We start from the raw sequence: 6,595 nt of genomic DNA, 5'->3' as shown, positions 1-6,595 counted from the left end.
CTGGTAACCCGCCGCTTTGACTCAAAGGAAAATACTGATTGCTTGGTCACGCCTCCTCGCAATAGAGATGGAAAGGCGGTCTGAATCAAGATGATGTGCGTTGCGCACGAGAACAAATCCTGAATTTGACCGTTTCTAAAAAGTTTTAAGAGATATTATCCGATTTGTACCGATGCGGACAGTCAAGGTACGATGTATCTCGATTTTATTTGCGTTTCTTACCGATGCAGACGTTTGCAAATCGATGCAACCGTACCGTACAGGTCGTATCGATTTTCCGATACGTATCGGTGAATCTTCCCGTCCCTAGTGCCTACACCACAATTTGTCTCCTGTGTATAATCTGCGTTGTCCTTGTAGTGTGGTGGAGTATGAGGAACAGATGGAGAATGGGCATGAGCAAGGAAGTCTACATACAATACTGTCACAGGTGTTTCAAATGTAAATTTGGTACAGACAAGGAGAGACACTTCTTGTCATGCATGTACTGTAGGGCTGTAACGATACACTCAACTCACGATTCGGTTTGTATCACGATTTTTGACCTACGGTTCGATACAGCCCACGATTTCACAAATGTTAACATTATAAAATATAATAATGACTAAAAACTATGATAATTCATAGGTAGAATAGGTTACAGGAGTCTACTAATACTAGTTTAAATGTAATAATGAGGATGATTTGAAGCTTTGAAGCACTATCACCCATTTCATAAGGTTGTTTTCTGGACTAATGGGTAATAAAACTTTGAAAGGGCGTATCACTATACTGCCTCCTTGTATCACGATACAGTATCGTGACTCTGTGTATCACGATTTCTCGGTTCGATACAATATCATTACAGCCCTAATGTACTGTATTCTGGTGTTGAAATCTAGTGCACATTCATCCAGTCACATAATGGCATTGTTGTTATCACTGTTCATTTTGTGTAACCGGTTGGTCTTACCTCTTAGTTTAGTTTTGCTGTTTGCCAGGTCAGTGGATGTCTGTTACAGTGTTGTCCCAGGTATTTTCATCATGGTTATTACCCTTACAGTTGATGTGACGTAGATACGTTGTCCAATATAGACAAAGTTGCGCATCTAAGTTCAATGTCAGTGTTCACTGGCACTCCACAAGAGCACCCAGAAGATGTATATTTTGAAAGGTTGTGTTTTTGCTTTGGAGTCTATGTATTTCTTGTCTTCTTCCGACAGACAAGGGCATTTTGAGGCACAGTATGACTTGAGAAAAAATGAAGGCCAAGTAGAGCAAGACAGCACTGGCTGCACATTCCCAGCACTGATGATCATAAAACAGCCGTTGGCGAAGTGTTCAGCACATCGGATGCTCCATTTCAGAAAAATGTGTATGTGCTATGGAGTCGTGTGCGTTTGTGTGTTTGGCTTCAGTGTGCTACATAGGTCTTGAGATCTCCTATGCTAGGGGCAAGAGTTGCGCAGGCCGCTGTCTGCATTGATCTGTGCTCCAGAATGGGTGCGGAGCTGGGGGGGGTTCCAGACACGTCTCTGTAGCCCACCAAGCCATCTCCTCGCCTGGCCTCGAATCTCAGAGCACATCCCAAGCCAGGCTGAGCAGCATGGGCTGGCGAGGGAGAGGGAGAGGGAGAGCCCCTGTGGATCCAGACAAGTAAGCCGTACTCAGGGTCCCGCCCTGCATTCACCCCTATGCCTCCCTCCCTTCCCTCTCTGCCTACTATCCTCTTGGTCCTATAGCCTCTCCTCCCACTGCTTTTCTTTGACTTCATCCTCCTCTTCCTTCTGCAGAGAAGAAGAAACATTGCGTTTTCAGTTTCACCTTGAACTCGGAATATTTGTGTGCACATGCATGTTGAACCAAGAGCAAGTACAGTGTAAAAATGTTGGCTGCAAAAAAAATGTCCATTACAGTCAAAAAGAAATGTATTTTTAGTACTTGTGTGTACTTGACGGAGAACACTACTACAAATTTACCTCTGGCAAACTGATTATTGCGGAATAAATAAAACAATTGGTATAATTACTTTATACTATACTACTAAAATGATCAGATAAGCACTACCAGCTAAAATTGAACTCTTATGTCCCTCACTGCTATCTTTCCATTGCAACTGGGTCTGAATAACGTCAGTGAGAGCATTATGTGAAATTATTTAAATCAACTCTGCATCCTTTTCTCATGGTAATGATGGTGGGCTACATTCCTTCAAAGGGGCCTCTGCTGCTTTTGTGCTTGTGGAAACTGAAAAGGGTTCACAGAGCAAGGCCACAGACACCCTACCCACCCACTCACACCAACACTCCAAAGGAACATAGAGTAAAGATATTTAGAGTTTCGAGCTGTCAGTACAATGCAAGAAAAGGAGCACCCCCCCCAACCTCACACACATATGCCACCACCATCACCACTCCGCCTTTCTACACTTGTCTGTTTTATATGTAATAATTTGGGTAAACTAGAGAGTATGTGCCTGTTTTAAAGGTGTAGTTATAGAGATGCACATAGTTGTTAATGCAATGTCACAGTTACGTTCTTATTATAGTTGGCATCTAGCTAGGACATGCCCATGCTTTCTTTATCTGCTTAACAATGATCTCAGACTAATAGAAAAGGATGGGAGTAAGTAAAATGAAATACAAAAGAGAAACAGGCCTTGCTAAATGGATGAAACAGGTTATGGTGTGTGTGTGTGTGTGTGTGTGTGTGTGTGTGTGTGTGTGTGTGTGTGTGTGTGTGTGTGTGTGTGTGTGTGTGTGTGTGTGTGTGTGCGCGCGCGCGCGCGCGCGCCTGCCTGCCTGCGTGCGTGCGTGCGTGCGTGCGTGCGTGCGTGCGTGCGTGCGTGCGTGCGTGCGTGCGTGCGTGCGTGCGTGCGTGCGTGTGTGTGTGTGTGTGTGTGTGCATGCATGGCTGGGTTGGTGGGTGGGTGTGTGGTGGAGCGGGGCTCCTAGCACCAGCGTCAAGTTCAGTTCCATTGATACAGGGTCATGGGAGAGTGAGAAGAGAATGACCAATGTCAATGTCACAAAGACTGCCAAATCTCAAGACATTGCCATGGTGCCCGGTCCTTTCCAGAAATACTGGCTACGTCTACACGAGACATTTCATTCAGAATTCACTCACTTTAATTCTGAATAAAGCTTTATTCCTCTTTGAAAACGTCACGTAAACACTTCACAATTCAGAATTAAATGAAAGATCAAAGTAAACTCGACAGAACTATTTAATTCGGAATTAAAAACGTCACACTGCCTTCAGGACCTGGCGCTTGGAGACCAATGCAAAAAACAACAGTGGCAATAGCAGTTTTAAATCAAAAGTTACTTCTCTTTTATCTCAAAGTTCATATCACCAAGTTCATGAAACGTGTAATAGGACAGACACAGAAATTAATAATCTCCAACAATGGTCTGAGTGGAATCTGCATAGAAGTATCAGCTGAAGTGAATAAAACAAAGCCTTGGTAATTAGCTGGCTAATTAAAACCGTGACAATAGAAGGCGTTTGAGGGTGAGGCACCATACACGGAGACAGAGGACCACAGTGAGGAAATGGAGACTGGTACGTAGCTATCTCTATCTCACACACAAAAATCTAATGGGAATCAAGTGCATTTCTTGCGTTAGGTAGAGCACTGTCAGTGGATAGCTACAATGCAGAATATTTTTCTCTCTCCCTCTTTTAAGGCAAATGTGTGTGTGTGTGTGTGTGTGTGTGTGTGTGTGTGTGTGTGTGTGTGTGTGTGTGTGTGTGTGTGTGTGTGTGTGTGTGTGTGTGTGTGTGTGTGTGTGTGTGTGTGAGAGAGAGAGAGAGAGAGAGAGAAAGAGAGAGAGAGAGAGAGAGAGAGAGAGAGAGAGAGAGAGAGAGAGAGAGAGAGAGAGAGAGAGATATGGGTTGGGTTGGGTTGGGGTGGGTTATGATATTGAATTGTGGTATTATGGTATTGTGACATAGTCTGTGAGCCAGAGGGCTAGGCCAATACCGAAAATGTGTCAAAGGCTACCATACCTTTCCTGAAAGCCTGGAATCTCAACTCTCCAGTGTAATGGTGTATGATGGCCATCTGACAAGAGTAGCTGTTTTGAGTTATCAAACTGTGGCTGAGTGAATAATGTGGCAGTGCCATAGCTGATCATCTGTACTGTGCATAATGGAATCTTTTATGTTGGCAGGTATCATTGTTAAACGAAGACTCTGAATAAAGTCCTTTTGTGAACACAAATGATTGTGAATATGTGACTGTCTTGACTTCTGATTATTAGTATAACCTTTGATTATGCAATTCAAGCCACAACGTGTCAACAGCACTAAACCTAATGTGTTTCTAATGTGTTTGTTTCACAAAACTCTAGTAGCCCTTGGTCCAGGTAGAGAAATGCTGAGGCACTCAAGGTTGTGATTTTTTTTTAACTTTTTAGTTGGCTACAATGCCTACACGTTTTGGCCCTTATGGCCTTCTTCTGTTAAAAAAAATCGCAACCTTGAGTGCCACAGCATTTGTCTACCTGGACCAAGTTTGAGAGCCCCTACACTGAAGAGCACCAAGGAAAAAGGTGAGGACCCATAAGCACTCCAATTACCTGCTTGTGTCTGACTCTAGTAGCCCTGTTTCACTAGCCTGGGAACTCCCATGCAGCCTTGCATAGGCCTACTTGATATGAACTTATGTCTTCACTTATGACTTTGTCATTAAGTGAAATTCGGGTTATGGTAAAGACAGGACAAACAATGTCAACTTTTCATGACCATAAAACGTTAATGACATTAACATTATGTTTATGACTCGTTCATGACTGTGGCATGACACTGTTTTGACAGTATTATGACACTGTTATGTCATATGTATGTTGCCAGCGTCAAGTAAAGTGTAACCAAACTGTTCAACTGTTCGGCAAACAGAACCTTGTTGCTTGTTTCCGCCATGGTGACATCATATGTGAAACCATCTTTTACCTAGATTTATACAGAGCTTTCTCAGACAGAGGGTTCTCTTCAGAACATAGGCCTAAGTTTACTTTAAAAACTTTTTCCTATTGTTGGCTGAGGACTACTATACATAATAGCAGGGAATCAGGGATTCGTAGCATCCAATAAACCACGGTCATGGACAGTTCAGTTGTAAACCACACCTGCCCTACAGAATGAAACTGGTCTTTCGACAATGCTGGGACATTTTGAGGACTCTAATGGAGGTCTATAAGGTAGGCTAACTTTTAGCTAGTAACCAGGCAGACAGACAGGAAGAACACACACACACACACACACACACACACACACACACACACACACACACACACACACACACACACACACACACACACACACACACACACACACACACACACACACAAGGCTATCACAATTCAGGCTTCTACTTAATCTTATGACTGTTATATTACAACGGAATGCGGATATTGCTTTGTTTTTGTTGCTGTGTGTGATGTTTTTTAAAGGTTGACTACTCATCCAGTAAAAACTGAGGAGGCACTATTTAAATGTTGGGTGTAGTCGTTGTGGTAGTAGTAAAGCATGTGATATTCAATTCAAATTTTTAGAGAACAGCTTTTAGAGAACAGTAGGCCTGCACGTAACCCTACTTTTTTTTACAACCCGCAAAAGACCAATACAAGCTTTATTGTGTGGACTGTGGTCTTCATCTTAGTACTCCGTGACTGGCCTCTATGTGTCTCCAGGTGTGTAATGGCTTAAGCCAATCCTGTGGGTTGTTCCTTTGTCTGCACTGAGGGGATTACACTAGAAAAAAGAGGGGGACACAAAGCCCCCCTCCCATGTCAAGGAGGAACACCACCTCTCCAAAATCAACAGGGGGGCACATACTACAACCTCTCTTCCCTTCTCCTCTCTATCCCTGCCTGTCCACCATCAGTGACAACATACATCTCACCATCTCAATTACTAAAGACAACTGGGGGGCTGAATCGTAAGTCCCCAAAACTCATTATATAGGCTACAGACCAGTGGTTCCACAATGGCATTTCAACAGGTGCTGTATTTAACAACGTAAAGTGCAAACAAAATTTAAGAGATGACATACTGGAATCACTCAGTTACCCCTCCTATAATTTACAAGTTTTTTTTCTTCTTCAATTGCCAACACATTTATTCACATTTGTTGTGTTTTCACACAAAACCATTCACCCAAATGCAACTATTTTTCACACAAAATGCAAAGCAGCTTCTCATTCCACCAAAATGAAACACCGTTTTTGAAACTGATTTGCAATATGTGTCATGGATGAGAACTGTAAATTCTGCTGACTTGAGAAGTAGTTGTGAAATGTCAATGTGAGGGGTTAGAAATATGGTCACATATTCTTTGTGCACATGGAGTTGCAAACAAACTGTAAATGGATATGGGAAATGTTAAATATTTGACTGCATTCACAGGTTTTTTCCCCCATTGCAATCAGTGTCTGTCAGGGTGCCAGTGAAAAGTTAAGCAGGAATGCAATTTTAATTCCATTCAGAACAGCCAAACAACACAGCCATATAAAGATACACATCTGAGGGTTAGGAGAAGAGAAGGAATATTTGAAAAGGGGGAATGAAGAGAAGCAAAGAAACTGCACTAAAATAGTATATTAACAGCCTA

Source organism: Engraulis encrasicolus, chromosome 16, assembly GCF_034702125.1.
Source record: "Engraulis encrasicolus isolate BLACKSEA-1 chromosome 16, IST_EnEncr_1.0, whole genome shotgun sequence".
Taxonomy (NCBI): Eukaryota; Metazoa; Chordata; class Actinopteri; order Clupeiformes; family Engraulidae; genus Engraulis; species Engraulis encrasicolus.
Note: the sequence above shows the minus strand (reverse complement) of the source record.